The 17,468-nt window shown below is 36.7% G+C and overlaps 1 protein-coding gene across 44 annotated transcripts in view; it reads right to left on the reverse strand.

The window, feature by feature from the left end:
• Nrcam (neuronal cell adhesion molecule) overlaps positions 1-17,468 on the reverse strand; it is a 273,474-nt gene that overhangs the window by 140,021 nt on the left and 115,985 nt on the right. Inside the window, exon 1 of one of the 44 annotated variants that reach the window (XM_047560509.1) lies at positions 16,558-16,666. The exons of the other annotated variants lie outside the window; for them this stretch is intronic. The gene's annotated coding sequence lies outside the window, so the exon portion shown is untranslated. Of the gene's footprint in view, positions 1-16,557; positions 16,667-17,468 lie in introns of those variants that run through there. 44 annotated transcript variants of the gene reach the window in all.

Here is a 17,468-nt window from a genome sequence, read left to right on the forward strand (position 1 = left end):
CATGGGCTTCTGATGAAGGCTTAGCTACAGACAGCTCAGAACCCTGCAACCTTCAACTCTCCTTTCCTCAGCCTCAATGTTTCCTTTGCAAATATTCCAGTAAGAATTAGCAAGAAAAGGGCACTGAGGATGGGAAGTAGAACAATCATAGCTGAGCACAGTATGTTTCAATTTTTAAACAGCCAATTCAATAACGCCCAAGATTTTCTAAGGGAAGATTTGTGTCTTTTTGGACTTTGGATTTTTGAAAACAGAAGTCATACTATCAACCTCTGAAAACATCCTTCAGAGAAGAGAAACAAATGTCAATTCAGGAACTCTGGGCTGCACTCAAATGTTAGAACTACTATGAATTGCAAAATTATTCCAGGAATAAAATAAAAAGTCATGTAATAACCTCAGCTGTTTTAGTTTATGCATGTGTTACAAAATATTTTCTATCTTAAATTGCAAAAAAAACCCCTTTATCATAATTACACATACCACTATCTTTTATAGATTTTCATTGTATCCAATGGTATTTTATCAGAATAAATATCAGTGTTGTGGAAGTTAGTGATTCTTCCTTAGAACTGAAACAATTTTATGGTAACAAAGATTTTCTTGTCATATGGTTCCTCAGTTATTAAAAAAAAAAAAAAAAAAAAAAAAAAAACCTCTAGAAGTTTGTAAGAGCAAAGCTACAAGAATTTGAAGCTGTCTAAATAGCAATTCAATTCAATTCAATGAACTTATTTGATGTATTTATCTGTCAATACAATGGATAACTATAAATAGGTAAAAAAGAATATAAGTAAGACATGCCTCCTACAAACAGGAATCTCGGTTCACATGTTGATCAGGAAAAATAGCCATAAATCACACCAACCATCATACAATGCAATATTAATAGAAATTGCAAAACCACACAAGAAGAAACAACTGATTTTACAAGGGGTCCTCAAGGATGGCCTTCAACAGTAAGTATCAATTCAGTTGAACCTCAAAGGTGAGCATTCAGGTAGACAGAAGGCAGGTGCAAAGGAAATGAGTGGCCTGCCCGCTAGTAGGGCAGTGAAGCCCCAGGGAAGTGGGCGTGGGGAGTGGCAAGAGGGGAAGTTAAGAGGTCATTTGCAAGCAGAGTGCAAAGATCATTGAGCATCAAGAAATTTAGGAGTCTACACTTTAACTTGAGAATAGTGTAGAGCCACTGAAGGTTTTAGGAATGAGGAAAGAAAATTTGTCAGTAGTAATGGGTACAAGAGGCTAGAGATTAATAACAGTGACCGTTTGGGAGGTGTTCTAGCACCCCTCCCTCCCAGACCACTCCCAGCTAGTTCATTTTGACTCCTTCTTGGGATGCAATATACACAGATGGAAAAAATTTAAGGTTAAAAATACTGATTGGGTCATGATACCTGATATGGTTGCACATCTTTTTATTTTATTAATGGAATAATTTGGTAATTTTTATTTAACTCCGTGAGTGCACCTTTGCAGATAGAATTTTGTAAGGTCAGCACAGGATGTGGTCTCATTCCCTCTCCTCCACCTCCTCATCTCTCATTGCGTCTTTCCACCATCTCTCTCCCCAGGACAGTGTGGCTCTGTGTTCTTGCCCTGCCCAGTCCTTCAGGCGGGGAGGTTGGCCCAGTGCAGTACTTGATGCAAGGGAAAGCCCTCCCAGATTGTCTTTCTCTGTAACTGGATATGTGCTCTGGATCAGCCTTGCCCTTTACATGGCAGTGTTAATGTCTGACACTGGTTTGGAGTTAACAGAATCAGACACTGCCTGATGGAGAACTTCGCTTACAGGCCACTCAAGCCATTCTCATTTATGGGAAATGAGCCTCTCATCTCTTCTAGCCTAATTGAGTAGAGTTCTGCATTGGAATTTGAGACCAATGCCTCAGCTAATAACACATTTTACCTGGCTTTGCTTTGTCACTGCCCCCACTACAAATATCTCCTTTTAAGAATTCAAGGGCAGAGGATAATGTAAGGAATCTTGGGTCCCTTGGCTAAAAGTTACCATCGTCCTCTATCCCCAAGTAATTGTGTCAAGTAAGGCAAAAATACAACTTAAGAGGCAGCTTATTTCTTCCTTCTTAGTCTCTTCTAAACCAAACTTCTATAATAGTAAAATCAACTGAAACTTAAGAGAGTACACTTGTTTCCTTGGATCATACCCTTTGGAGGAACAGACTGCTTGGCACCCTCGATTGTATTTGAAACACCTATACTACATTGCTGTGGAGTTACTGCTGAAATCCAAATCACTGACAACTGGAGGCATTAGCTAAATAATTGGGGAGTTAATCAATTTAAATGGAGATTAGAGAACATTTAATGAGACACTATAATGTTCTAGATTCTGTGTACAGATTCTATAATCTGTAAAGTTTATTATTTTACACCAATTCTATGAGATAAATATCATTATCTTTGATATACAGGCAGAAACAAGCACAGAGAAGTTACATAAATGACTTTAAGTCATACAGTTAGCAAGTAATTCAGCTGTAATGCGAAACCTCTTCTGTCTGACTACAAACTGTGCTTTTTCTACTTCACCCTGTGGTACTTGAGGATAAACTTGGGAGGGGCCATCGAGGTTTAATAAGAGGGCAGGAATGAGCTGGGGTTGTAGCTCAGTGGTAGACAACTTGCCTACCACGTGTGAGGCACTGGGTTTGATTCTCAGCACCACATATTTAAAAAAACAATAAGGGCTGGGGATATAGCTCAGTTGGTAGAGTGTTTGCCTTGCAAGCACAAGGCCCTGGGTTCAATCCCCAGCACCGCAAATAATAATAATAATAATAATAAAAAAATTCCATTAACAAGAACTAAAATTAAAAAAAGCAAAAAAGAAGCTGTCAAAAAGTATGGCCAGACAGAGACAGGGATAGAGAAAACCAAGAAATTAGAAGGTCAGGAAGAGAGAAGTGTGGACCAAGAGTCAACACACAGAAGGAAGAATGCAAATGGAGCAAGCTCTGTAACTGTCAGTGGGGAGCTGGGGTTCCCAGTTCTACCACCCTACCCCCATGGGCTTGGTTTAAAGCCTCCCTGACTCCTCTTGTACTATCACATCTGGACTTCCCAGCCAAATCTACTTCTTTCGTTAATAGTATTTCACAAAGGGGGTAGTTATGGAAATACTATAAGGTAGTGTGTGGAAGAAGATGCTTTTGAACTTAGATTTTAAAGGGAAGTCAAATGAGTGTGGTTCTTTTGATGAGTGTTAATAGTTTTTCTTTTTTAAAACATAATTCAACTCAGCAAAATGCTCTGAAAAGAGCATATAAATAATTTTGCCTGGGTCTGGGCTATGGCATTGTGTGGGAAATTTTCATTTATTTGCTCATGTATATTGCTGATAGAGTGCTGCCACATTTTTAACCTTCCTGTGGCAATTTGAACCCTCAAGCAAAGACACCAAAAAAAAACTACATATTAATTGTATTACTATGTCAGCAATTATGCCAAACATTTCTTGGAAATGAATTTTCATCATAGTCATTACTCTTGCTCTGACAACTGTGTCCATGGGCTTTCAGCACTCTGAAATGCATTAGGTCAACAGAATAGGGTAATGCATCATAGCTAAGGACTATTTTTCCAATAACCAAGTAATGATTTAATTTTTTTTTTACCAAAATACAATAAACTTATCCTATTAAATAAAACCAGTCTGAAGTCTAAAGGTCAAGAAGAAATTTGATGTATTTGAAAAGTAGCCTTCAGAAAAGATGAATGGCATTTAGGTGACAAATGTAAAAAATCCAAAGGCCACTGCACACATAATAAACCAATTACATTAAAAGTAACCCAATGGTATATAAGTAGAACATAAAGAATTCAATAAATTTAGAAAAGTGAAAACTTGCCTTAGCCACTCCTAGGAAAGTGAAACAATGAACTTTCTAACTGCCCCAAAGTGAATTGCTATTGATTGTCATCTGATTTTTGCAGGATTTTTTGTTTTGCTTTGATTTACAATGAGAATCTATAACATTCAATTCAACTGTAAATGTATTATTGCGAACACTATTAGGTAAAAAGTATAATCAAACAAGAAATACTCATAGTCTCATTTGGTTCCTACTTGATGGCACAAGCGTGAAGACATTTAAAATGTGAGGCTGATTCCTTAAAACTGGCCTCCTTAAAAATATGGCAAAGGTAGATGACAAATCAAGCACTTAACCCTTCAAAGCCAATTCTGTTCTCAGTTGTGACAACTGTTTCCTGTTTACAATCTTCAAGGTACATATAGTTGAGAAATACTTTTTGGAGCATCAGTTGAAAACTTTACATGTAACAATATGTGAATATACCTGCACTATTATGGATTTATGTAGCATGTAAAATTATCTTGTTCTTTTATCACTATTAAATGATAGTGATTTGCAACACTATTTTTAATCTTTGACCATAACAAAACTTACTGAGTAGTAGCAAAATCATAGACTAACCCCCAGACTATTCTTTTTTTCTTAACTTCCTGCTTTTGACCTGTTCCTTGGATTGAATTTGGGGTCCATTCATACTTACTAACTGCAATGAAAAGGATAAATAAATGACCCTATTAAAATTGGCATTTGTCTTTGGTTTCCCTGGGGTATGCCTGTCTTAGAGCAGCCTAATTCCGTTTGGCGTGGCAGAAAGCCAAAATAATCTTGAAACTCAGTTCTCCCCATCACAGCAGCCCATGAAACAAAATGCATTCCAAAAGGCAAGAGTATGGTCTGAAATAAAGCAGGTTCTCCAACCAGCAGCTCAACCAGACAGCACTCAGAGGGACCCCCTACCCCAAATGGCAGGCCCTGACTTCCAGTGCATTTCACTCTTGCAAGACAAGTAAGTGTGTTGGGGCTTGGGACCAACTCCATTTTACATGCCTTTTGAAAGCAAGGGTGGAATGAGACAGACATCATTACCCTATGTACATGTATGATTACACAAATGGTATGAATCTATATCACAAACGATAGAAATGAAAAGTTGTATCCCATTTGCGTACAATGAATCAAAATGTAGTCTGTAAAAAATTAAAAAATAAATTAAAAAAAATAAATAAGTAAATATTATTGTGAAAAAATGCAGTCTGTAAAAATGAAAAAAAAAAAAAAAAGTAAGGGCGGGAGCAAGGGATCCATTCTCATAGGAACTTGCAGGTAAACCAATGTGTGTTGTGCTATGCCTTTCAGGAAAAGGAACCCAGTGATCCCTTGATAAACAAAATGAACCAGAGTGAAGACACCACCCACAAGAGCTTTAGATCATCTCATATGACACTACCACTTGCTACCTTGCAAGCTGATTCAAACATCAGGTACCGGCCAAGCCACTGTGGGTACACTGGCAATCATGTCGTCAGGTACATTACTGTAACATTTCATGATGCATCAACATTTCGTGGTGTGACACACATTTCAGGGTTTCATAGGAGGAATTACTATAACCATAAATAGAAACCTGGAAGTTCAGTGTACAGTCATGGTGATCTCTGTACTTGAGAGTCATGCCCCTTTCTGTCATGTTCAGTGGCTGTGGGGAGAGGCTCCTTCCACCTCCTCTTGCAACTGGGTGAGACTGAGATGTAAGAAGGCTAATATGTACAACTTCTTTGCCAGGAGTTTGAAGAAAAACAATTCTTTCCTGCCACCTCCTATGTTTCTACTTCTGGCTGGATATCAATACCAATGCCAGTGTGGATCCCTGGAGGGTGAAGAGTAGAGATTCTTCCCTCTACACTTATTGTCTCCATCACCCAAAATGAACTCTTCCATGAGCTGGAAAGGACTCTAATTGTATGGCATTTCCACAATTTGGAAATTTTGTTGTAAAAGCCAGCTCTGTCCTGTCTAATAAAGTCAGCACAACTCTGAACATAATAAAACATGAAATAGTTCTCATTGGTCCTTTATCTTTGTCTATAATCTAAGAAGAACAAATTTCATTTAAAAATATTAGTGTATTCAGGAAAACAGAAAAAAATAATTAAGGGATATTAAATAAGTTCTCCAAAGCAATTAAGGTAAAAGTGTTTTCTTAGGGAAGAAAAAATGTAAAGGAGGCTAAAGTTTCAATGAATATATGAAGGTCTTAAAAATTCTGTATAGCAGATAGTGAGATACTATTTTTCAATTTCCCTAAACATAACACAAACCAATAAAGATGATTTTCATGAAGGTATATAAAATAACACCATATCTAAGAAACTAGGGAAGACTGAGTTTTTGAAAGCATCTGATTTAGCAGATACAGGAGGGAATCTGGAAATTCACTTTTGTAATAGGCAGCCCTAGCGGGGTCTGGTGCAGGTGGTCATGCGGCACACAGAGAATCACTGTTGGAAGACTGTCTTTAGGATAATGATGGTTCACTGAGAAATGTACTACACTGTAAGATTGTCAAATTTCCTTCCTAGAAGAAGGTAAAACTAGGAAAGTTTCTCATTCACAGGGCAGAAAACACACTTTCAACAAATGTGTTAGAGCTCTGGGAATCTAGATAAATCCTTAAGCATCCACAATCTCATATCTGTGTGGAGCATGGGTGTTTGTGTAGACGAGGTGGTGATGAGGAGACAAGAGGAAACTGGTGACCTCTGGGTTTGAACAGGAGATGAGACCTCATTCCTGGTTGAGAAGATGAACCTCACTGTGGCCCCAGGGACACCAATCATCCTTCCAGGAACACAGTCTCCAGATGGTATAACCAAACAACCAAGATACTGGTTGACAGGAAGGAAGTCGAGGTACCCAACCCTATTCAGGGAGCAAAAGAAGTTTATGTTTACATATTTGACAAGTCAGACTTCCATGTAAAGTATCTGAGAATAAAAGACTCTAAAGCTAACAAAAGAAGTTTTATAAAGCCACAGCTATATGGGAAGTTATTGTTTAATGGGTACAGATTTTAATCTGGAACGAGGGGAAAGTTCTAGAACTAGATACAGTGATGTTCCCATAACAATATGAATGTACTTAATGCCACTGACCCATATCCTTAGAATAGTTAACATGGTAAATTTTGTGTTATATATATTTTAACAGAATAAAAGAATGTCTATAGACTTCTAATCTGTAAGTTCCTGGAAGTAATGCAATATTTGTAGGAAATTTTTCAACCTATACTCTATGCTCCGGCATCAATACTTTCTATGTCCTTGAAAAGACAGGAAGATATTAATTAATTAGTTTATTTATTTATTTATTTATTTTTGGTACCAGGGACTGAACTTGGGGCACTTAACCACTGAGCCACATACCCATCCCTTTTTATTTTTTATTTTGAGGCAGGTTCTCATTAAGTGGTTTATGCCTCACTAGGCTGCTGAGGCTGACCTCAAACTTGGCAATCTTCCTGCCTTAGCCTCCTAAATCTTTGCGACTACAGGCATGCATCACCCTTCCAGGAAGACATTAATTTATTGAACGAACATTTTATGAACAATTAGTATGGCTCAGGCACTATTCTAGGGACTTAGGATTCAGAACAGAACAGAAAAAAAATCCTGTTTTCATAGAGCATATACTTATTCATTCCCTCAAATACTCAGCACTATTAAATGTCTGTCATTTGTCAAGCTCCATGCTGGGCACCAGGAAGACAATGGTTAAAAAGAATAAAAGTATGAGCAAACCAGACCTTCCCTGCCCTCCAGAAACTTCCAGTCGATGCAGGAGACAGATACCCAAATCATCACAGAAATGGAACTAAAACATCAACTTTGAAAAGGCAGAGATCAATGGTGTCCCTGGAGTGTGGTGATGGGAACTGGCTAAGCCAAGGAGGTCAGTCCCTCCTAAGGAAACCATAGCTGATCTGAGACCTCTCAAGCTCGAGGGAAGTGTGACCAGAGCAAGGGAGAAGAAGCAGGCAGAGCCTGAAGAACTCTCATCATTTATCTTAAGAGCCATGGGAAGTCATCAATGTATTTTAAGAGAACTAAAAGTAGGAAAAAAATGATTTTATCAGGAAGAATACTCATTTTGCTGCTCTGACAATTTAAAAACCACCAACTGAAAATGAAGGCAAGAACTACAAGGGATTCCCTACACAGTTAAAAAAAAATAGGTAAAGCACTTTGAAGCTCTCAGATGAAAGGCAGAATTTAACATATCAAAGAATTATAATCAGATAAGAAATTAAAACAACTCTCCAGTTATTAATTCTTCAGTGTTGATCAAAATATAGCCTCTTAAGATCCTATTGTATAATCTCCTAATGAAGCTGAATTTGATTAAACATGTGTCACCTGAATTTGTAAGCCTAGAAAATTAAGTTGCAGATATTTTAAAAATAAGATGTAACAGTGGAAGTATTTGATCAAGGAAACAACATATATTAAACTTCACAAAATAGGATTACTTAGGCATCTTTATTGACACAGAAGGGGGCAAGGGGAAATTTAACTAATTATTGTACTTGATTAATATTTAAGAACTTAAACAACAAATCAAGCACACATATGGCATTGATTCTGTTGAATGATGTTTATCAATTCTAATATATGCTATTAAATGGGAAAAAAATTAAGACTGGCTTAATACTACATGCCAACAGAAGACATATACGATAAAAAGAACAACTCTACTTTTTATATATACAGTAGCTGCCCCTTATCCACAGGAGACAGGTTCTAAGACTCTCCTGTAGATATATGAAACCTCAGATATATACAACCCTATGTATGCAGTGGTCCCTCAGGATCTGAGGGGGACTGGTTCCAGAATTCCCTGTGCATACCAAAATCTGTATATAAATAAAATAACACAGTTTTTGCGTAACTCACACATGTCCTTCTATACAACTTAAATCATCTCTCGATGACTAATAATACCTAATATAATGTAAATGCTACATAAATAGTTATAGTGTATTGGTTAGGGAAGAACGACAAGGGAAAATATAAGTCTATCATGTACAATATGGATGCTTATTTTTTTCCAGAATATTTTTGATCCACCCTTGATTGAATTCAAGAATTCAGAACCTGGGAAAAGGAGGGCTGGCAGTACTATGTATGTTCCTATACATGCATACCTATGATTAAGTTTCACTTAGAAATTAGGCACAGTAAGAGATTATCAACAATAACTAATCATAAAATAGAACAGATATAACAATATACTGCAATAAATAAGTTATTTACAACTTTAAATAAGTCACTTAAAATTTATGAATTGCTTACTTCTGGAATTTTCCTTGTAGTGTTTTCAGTTGACCTTGGGTAAATGAATTCTCAGAAGGTGAAGCCCTGGAGGCAGTGTGACCACCATATTCTCACCATCTTAATTTATGCAGACTAAATGTTTGATAAGTAGGTGACAGACATTTTTTCACATTTCAAACTGGACAAAGTAGAAATAGGAAATATCAAACTTTAATTGTGCAATGACCTGATCTGACCTCTGAATAGCACAGTTCAACTCTAGACTGTGATTCAAAGTTCAGAAAAGTTTTGACATATAATTCACATGATTCATCTCTTCATCAATTTTCATTTATAAAAGTTAGATCTTTCAATCTACTTGGCTTACCTTAGGACGCAATATCTATATAACCAGAGGAATTCTCCCAGGGATGCTTTAGTCACATTTTATTAAAAACCACTAACCCCCTTGATTTTATGGGAGCTATAGTCTCAAGGAGGTGGCCACTACCATCATTTTTCGAGATTCAGTCTCATAAAGATCTTAATTTTAAAGTTTAATCTAACTTGACTTAAAATCTAGCAAGTTTATTGATCTGTCAATTTATATTTTAGTCTGATCAACACTAATGTAATGAAATAAGAAAAACTGTTTCAAATTTCATATCAATATTCTTCTTTAAAACAACCTTTTAAATGCTCAATGAATTTGTCTATTGGTGTAAAACTGTAGCTGACTTTACAAATAATAAATCAGATTGTAAAGACAGTGATAAAACGAGATTTAGGAACAATAGGAAAGAAGAATGAATATATTCCCCCTTAAAAGGAAGTGGAGAAAAAAATCTAAATTAAAAGTGGAATTCGTGCATTTTTGTTGTTATTGTTATTAGCAGTAAGCAAAAATCATCATACAGATGAAATGAGAAGAGGTTTTGAAAAACTTTCTAACATTTGGATAAAGACAAGATATTTTTTCTTTTCAAAGCTGGCAAGTCATTTTTGGTTCAAAATTCTCTTTATGTGCCATGGTTTTCTAGTCTCCTTTTGATACAGACATGAACTTATAAGCAGTCCCCTCACTTTTACATTTCCTCACAACTTCCTGAGTATTTGACATGCTCATTGAACTGAATTTGAGGTCCTTTCATAAGACTGCTCTGGAAGGAAAAAGGAATGAAGTACAACAGAAATGAAATAAAGTGAGGTTCAAATATGACTTCATCATAGCTTCTCTGATGTTTATGTCCTGTTTCCTATAATATTGGGTCCTCCTAATGAGAATTATGTCTATATTCTTAGTTGTTTATGTGACTTCTGATTTTTTTGAGCCAAATGGAACTTTCTAGCATAAGGATTCTAATGGGATTGAAGATATGGCTTGAGAGGTCCCCCAATCACACATAATCCCTTATAGATTTCTCCATAGTAGTATCTGAGCAGAGTGGCCTAATCCTGGTCAATATCAAATGGCTTTGGGAGGCTCAGATATGTGATCCTCTAAATCAGTTTCCCAATTTAAGATGACAAAACTCTGTTCTCAGAGAAATCCAGAATACTATTAGTTCCAGGTCACTAACTATAATTAAGTCCCAATATGAAGCTGTCCACTTAAAGAGGTCATCTTTGATATATCACAACCTGTATTAATCAGATCATTATTTATAAATAAAGCAGTCAAATTATGAATTTAATAGCTTACCAGGTGACATTAGGGAAATTGCTTCCTTTCTGAGTACAAAATGGGGTTAATAATCCTGACCTATCTCTTAAGGTCTCTGGGGACAATTCCTGGAGGAATTGTCTAAGTGCTGTATAAATGTTATCGGTGTTATGAGAGCTTGGTTTCATTGTCACTGGAAGGCCACCATCATAACAAAGAATTCACAGGGTTAGTCAGAGGTGAATTAACAAAGTGAGGTCTATGCTAATACAAGTGCCCTTTGACCCTGGATCACTGGGCTTGAAAAAGCGCACAGATTGGAATGTGAATGAAGTTTACATTTTCAGAGACAGAGTTTTTGTTAATTTATTTCCTATTCAATTCCTTCACTTTGAAAATCATTACTCTGAAAGTGAAATAGCCAATTTCCATTTCCACCTACGTTTTTTTTGGGCATTGTTCTCATTGCCATTCCCAGCATCATTTGCATTTCAGCATGACATTGGACGCATCCAAGGCCTTTCCTTCTGAACCAGCTATCCAGAACACCCAGAAACAGGCCTGTCAGTGGGAATGGACAGAGTATACACCACATTTCTTTCATTTTAAGTTTCTTTTTTTTTTTTTTTTTTTTGGTGCAACTTCCGGATTTTTATTACTCTTAGAGATAGTAAGATCTCTTTTCCTCTTAAATTTTCACAAGTCATTCATTCAACAAATAGTACCTGTGATGCACCAGGCACTGTTCTCGGTGCTGGAGATAACAGTGAATAAAACAGGCAGAAACCCTCTTTTCTAAGCAGCTTATATTCCACTGAGTGAAAAAAAAATAGTAAGAAAAAATAAATAAGCAAATAAACATAGTGTGTGAGGAGAAAAACCAAAGTACAGTGAGAGGATGAGAGTGCGAAGATGAGGAGGCAGTCAGGGAGATGCCTCCTTGGAAGGTGTGCTTTGAGTGGATGGGTGGCTGGGGAGGCGCTTTGCAGGCAGGGTGAGGGGTCCTGGCAAATGCAAAGGCCCAGAGGCAGAAGTACATTTCCTGTTTGAGAACAGCAAAGAGGCTGGAGGGGCTGGGGAGAGTAGGCAAGGGGAGAATAAAAGTCAGAGATGGCAGGGGGTGGACATCAGATGACCTTGGATTGGTACATTGTTGCAAGGTCTCTGGCTTTCACCCTGAGTGAAATGGGAAACCCTTGAGGGGTTTTGAGCAGAATGACCCAATCTGACTTCCCCTCTGACGGGTGAAATAGCCTGTTTTGAGAATAGGCTGAAGGGGAACCAAGTTGAGACAGGAAGAAAAAACTATTACAAAGCAGAACTGTGCTTGATCCAGTGTGATGGCACAGGGATAGATATTCACAGCTTTCAATGATCAAACCCATTCTTTTTTTTTTCATCTAGCTATGGTGTTTTTATATGAATTATTCGGTCTCTAAAGAAATAAATGTTTTTAGTTTTTCCTTCCCTCTCCCTCACAGTCAATAACTATGCTTCTCTCAAGTCATTTTAGAAAGGGTCAAAACATGGCAAATTTAGATGCAGTCAAATCAGCAAGTGATCTATTCTTCAAAAGAGCAAATGACTTGACAGGATCTATTGCAGTTCTCAGTAAAGCCACCTGCCTCCCTTCAACAGGCTCAGCATCACAGTACAGATAAAGAAGTGGAGCCTCCAGTTGTACTGGAGGCAGGGCAATAAAGAAAGACAGGACAAGGTGTAGGAGTCTGGGATGAGGCCAGCACCTTCTACCTGAGTTAAGTCCCAATACTAGTGCACAAAACTTTTTTTCTTCCTTTTTTTTTTTTTTTTTTTTTTGGTGGTACTCAGAATCAAACCCAGGGCCTTATTAGTCTATTTTCATATGCTGCTATGATTATATCACCCAAATAAATAAATAGTTCCTGACTTAACTCCTGTGTGAAATTTAATGCTATTTTTAGCTTTGGCCAAGGCCAGGATCATCAGAAACCACATGCCTGGCAAACCTGAGCCCTGAGCCCCTGTTCACTCAGGACAAGAGGAGGCACTTCCTTCCCTGATAGGAGGTTGCTGCAGTCAGGCACAATTCCAGGTTTTTCAGGAAGGTGGTGGAAAGGACTACTTCTCAAAAGGAAGATTCCAGAAATGCCCCTTGTGGGAAAAGGGGGAAATATATCATTAGTCTTTTCAACCAATCTATAAGGAAAAATTCTTGGCAACTTCACAACCATAAAAGAAAGGAGGAATGTGTAACCAGAATTCCTGGGTTGCCACAGCATCTTCTCAGGCAGGAATTCCTGGGTTGCCACAGGATCTTCTCAGGCAGGAATTCCTGGGTTGCCACAGTACCTTGTCAGAGAGAGTAGTGGACTCTTGTTCTTGATCTGGGGCTTAATTTTGCAAAATAGTTGAGATGGAAAAATTTCTTCCTATAAATAACCTTAGTGCACTATCACTTTAAATAAATTATCTCTCTTTTTTGGGTGACTTACTAGGAAAAAAATAAATAAAAATTTGCCTCTTGACATTTAGAAAAAAATATTTTCCTGGAGCTGGGGGTTCTAATCTGTTGCTCTAGTTCCTCCAAGATGCATTGCTTGCCCCCTTCACCCTGCTGTCTTCTGTAGGACTCTCTTTGTATGCCATATTCTCTCTGAGGACTTCTTTGGCTGCCCTATCAAAAGGATAACATTCAACTCTCATCTCCTTTCCCTACTGTATTTTTCTTTTCAGCATTTACCAAAATCTAAAACATTAAATATTTTATTGGTTTATCTTGCTTATCGTCTCATGCACAGAACAAAGCCTTCATGAAAGCCAATATTTTGTTTATTTTGTTCATGCTATATCCCTAGTGCCTAGAAAATACCTTAATACAGACCATTAATAATTATTCGTTGAATGAGTGAATTATTCCACAAAGTGATCACATTTAGTGTTAATTTGACATGATATATTGAAAAGACCAATTTTAAACCACTACATTCTTAGAAAGCATAGATAGGAAGGATACACAACAGACTGATGATAGCATTTTCCTTGGGGAAAAAGGATTTGAGGCGATATTTACATATAATTTTAACATCTTTATGTACTGTTCAATCTCTAAATCATTAGAAATTCTTAAATCATTAGCCAGATGTCTGAGTGCCATGAGTTATGGGCCATTTAAATTTTTTTTATAATCTTCAATAGTAAAAACTAATTTTAATTAAAAAAATAGTTATATGTGTAAAATCTACACACACATATAATTGTATTTGTGAGATAAAAGATAACACTTAACTAGTCTACCTTTTTGTATTAAAAAGTCATAGATTGGGATTAACAGAATTGGCTTGAATGGCATGTTGGTACCAAAGACAACTATAGTGAATGAGGACTTCCCACTAATCAAGACAGTCTGAATGCTAGGGAACAAACCAGGAAAGAGAATATTCCTATAACCTTATTAATACTAATGACATAGTAGCAAGTATTTCAACTAGGGCCGAAGCTTAAAAAAGCATTTCAGTTTTCATTCAACTTTCAGGTTAAGTATTATACAATACAGTATCCATAATGAAATTTCCTGAGAAAAATGGGAGGAAGTTGTGAAAACACTCAGTGAGAAGTGGGTTGACAAAGTGGTGGAATTAAACTGTAAGAGCATAGTTATTTGAAGAATAAGAAAATTCAGAATGAAAAGGGAAGAACTGGGGAGTGAGATTGACCAAATTATACTATGTACAGGTATGAATATACCACAGTGCATTCCAATGATATATATAATGACTATTCATCAGTTAAAAATAAATAAACAGAAGGAAAACCAGTGGAATAGAGAAAGGGATCCTGGGAAAGGAGGAGGGGAAGGAAGGGAGTAGCACTAGGACTGAAATGGAGAAAACTTTTATTACATGCATTTATGAATGTGTCAAAATGAACTATACTATTATGTATAACTATATCGTACCAAAATTTTAAAATTTAAAAAAAGAAAATTCATAATGAAAAGAAGGCAGGCATGGCAAGTGAATATCCCTCAATAGTAGAAATAATATTATTCTCAATGTCATTCAAGCACATATGAAACTGAGGCTGTATATATCATTGAGGGGATATATGTGGATTTGATCATTTATGTTTCTAGAAATGAAATGTAAACATCAAGTGTGGAGAGAGTGCCCTAGATTCTAATTTGTAATTTACAGTGGCCTGAGGATATGAGACCTAGCAAATTTCTCAAAAGAAACCGGTAACAAGAGGAAGCAGCACTGAAGGAGTAGGGGCTTGTTTAGAACAGAGGAAAGGAGGGAGCACAAATCTCATTCACCACAATTTCATCAACACTCAGTTATTTGGGGTCCTTTCTCTTTCTGTCTCACTCTCTGGATTTTCCACTTTCCAACCAAACAGGCTCTGATTTCATTTTTGATCTACCTAACACCAGCTGTTGCCAGAGCCTTTCTATTAAAAGGCTTAGACCAAACAGTCTTATCATTAAAGCAAATACCAAGCACATGGAGCCAACACAGTGTCTTGGAAAGGGCACTGCTCTGAATGCCTGGGTGGGAATTCACTCTGCATGTTCCTAGCTGGGTGGTGAGGGGCATGCTATGCTGCTCAGTTGTCTCTAAATTTTACTTTTCTCATCTTTCAAATGTGGCTGATAAATCTTGCTCTACCTGCAGAAGTTGATTAAGAGGACCAAACTAGATAGTGTAAACTGTAAAGCGCTATGTAGAAACATAAGTAATTTTTATAGTGACATTCATGCTAGCTTGTTACTGTTCATGAAAAATCTAATGATGGAAAAAATATCCTAGGAAAACAGCAGTATCTTTTCATATGCTTTCTTCATGTCCAGCTGCAGTAGATGATTTATTTTCAGGGGTATTTCTAAAGATGTAAAACTTTGTTTTGAAAGTAGTAGTTTGGTTGCATTAGTATAATCATACCATATTTCATCTCATAAGTTTAAAAAAACTGAGAGACATTGAAAATAATCTTATAGATAGTCTCTGAGGATATTTCATAAGCTAAAGTTAATAAATCAAATGATGGTATTGAAAAAAAGTGCCCCTAGTTTAGCTTTTCTCATCCTCTTGATCACTGCACTCTCTGGAATACAAGAGAATTCATACAGAAAAGGGGAATACTCAAGTAAGTGTTAGTACAGAGAAAATGACAACAGAATCTTTTTAATCAAAAAGACACATGAATAAAGATTATGCTACATTCTGTATACAAAGTACTGTATTAAAATATTACTTAAAATATCAGTAATGCAGAAAATAAAGGAGAATAAGGTCTCACTAGAAAACCATTTTAAGGTTATATAAAAATGGTCCCTGAGACTATACAAAGAATGTCAAAATGTACTGAAATTACCTGTTAATACATTCTGTTGGTGTAGCCTAACAGCAAACATAGCCCCACTCGCATTTCTTTTTTTTTTAAATATGTTCACATTTTGCTACTAAAAATACTCAAATCAAATCCAACTGTCATCAAAGTTTCTTTTAAGTGTTGAACAAGCAATGTGAAAGATACTTTTGAAACAAACTCCATTAACTAGATTAAATAAAACCCAAATCAATGAACAACAGAGAACACAAAGCTTCAGACAAGTCTTAATGGGTGGAATACAATTCTAATTTTGACTTCCATTTTAAACAAATCATTGTAAAGATACCCGAGAAGAGGAACAAAAATCGATCGGTCCCAGTAAACAAGGCTGTCAAACATCATTTCCCTCTGCAGATAAACAAGCCCAGATTACCTTGTAAACGAAGTTATCTTAGTGCTTCCCATTCCTTCCAGTGGCAGAAGTAAAATCTTAAGCAAAGTGCCCATCCCAGCACATTTCTGCAGATAAAACAGCCCTGGCAATCGAGCCCTGCGGTGGCTGGGCCATGTGCAGTAAAATGTTAAAGTCCTGCTCTGACAGCCAATCCAAAGCTGCTCAGGCCTCCAGGCCTCCCAGGGTGATCGCCTGGCTTTGTGGCAATACAATGGGGTTAAACATTTCCCCCTGTCCATTTAGAAGCAAGCAATATCTGTTTAGTTGCTCAAAATTATTTAGTAAAATACAGAATAGATCATGCTCAGTAGTATTATTTGAAGAAAGTAACTGCCACATTTTCATCTTTGAGGGGAAAGGGTAAGAATGCTACCTAATTTCTTCTTCTTCTTTCTTCTTTTTTTATAACTTAATAATAACTCAAAATAACATCGTGGAAGTCCTGCACAGATGTTTAAATATTGTTTCTTTGCAGGACACAGTGCTTCACTGACTTGTTTTATAGCAGTTTTCAGAACCTAAATCACACGTGTGCACAACCCACCATCCACAGGACTCACAATAGTCATTTTTTTACTTTGTTCTTTCATGGTAGCCTAGAAACTCAATTTGCTTCAATTAATTTAATGTGATACCTGAGTGAAAATTAAAGCTAGAACTATTCATTTAGTTTCTTTCCCTTACCTATTTATTTTTCAATATTGTTCCTCTTGGGGGCTTCTCTAGGACTCATTGTTGTTAGTATTTACCTATCTAACCTGTAAGAACTTTAAAATATTGGTTATGTTTACAAATAAAAATAATAAATGGTGAGCTGGAATTCTCATTAGAGTGCTAGATACATTAGGATTATATTTCACGTTAAGAAGATCTAAAGAAAGTAATGGAGG

The sequence above is a fragment of the Sciurus carolinensis genome, chromosome 8, assembly GCF_902686445.1.
Source record: "Sciurus carolinensis chromosome 8, mSciCar1.2, whole genome shotgun sequence".
In the NCBI taxonomy this organism is placed as follows: Eukaryota; Metazoa; Chordata; class Mammalia; order Rodentia; family Sciuridae; genus Sciurus; species Sciurus carolinensis.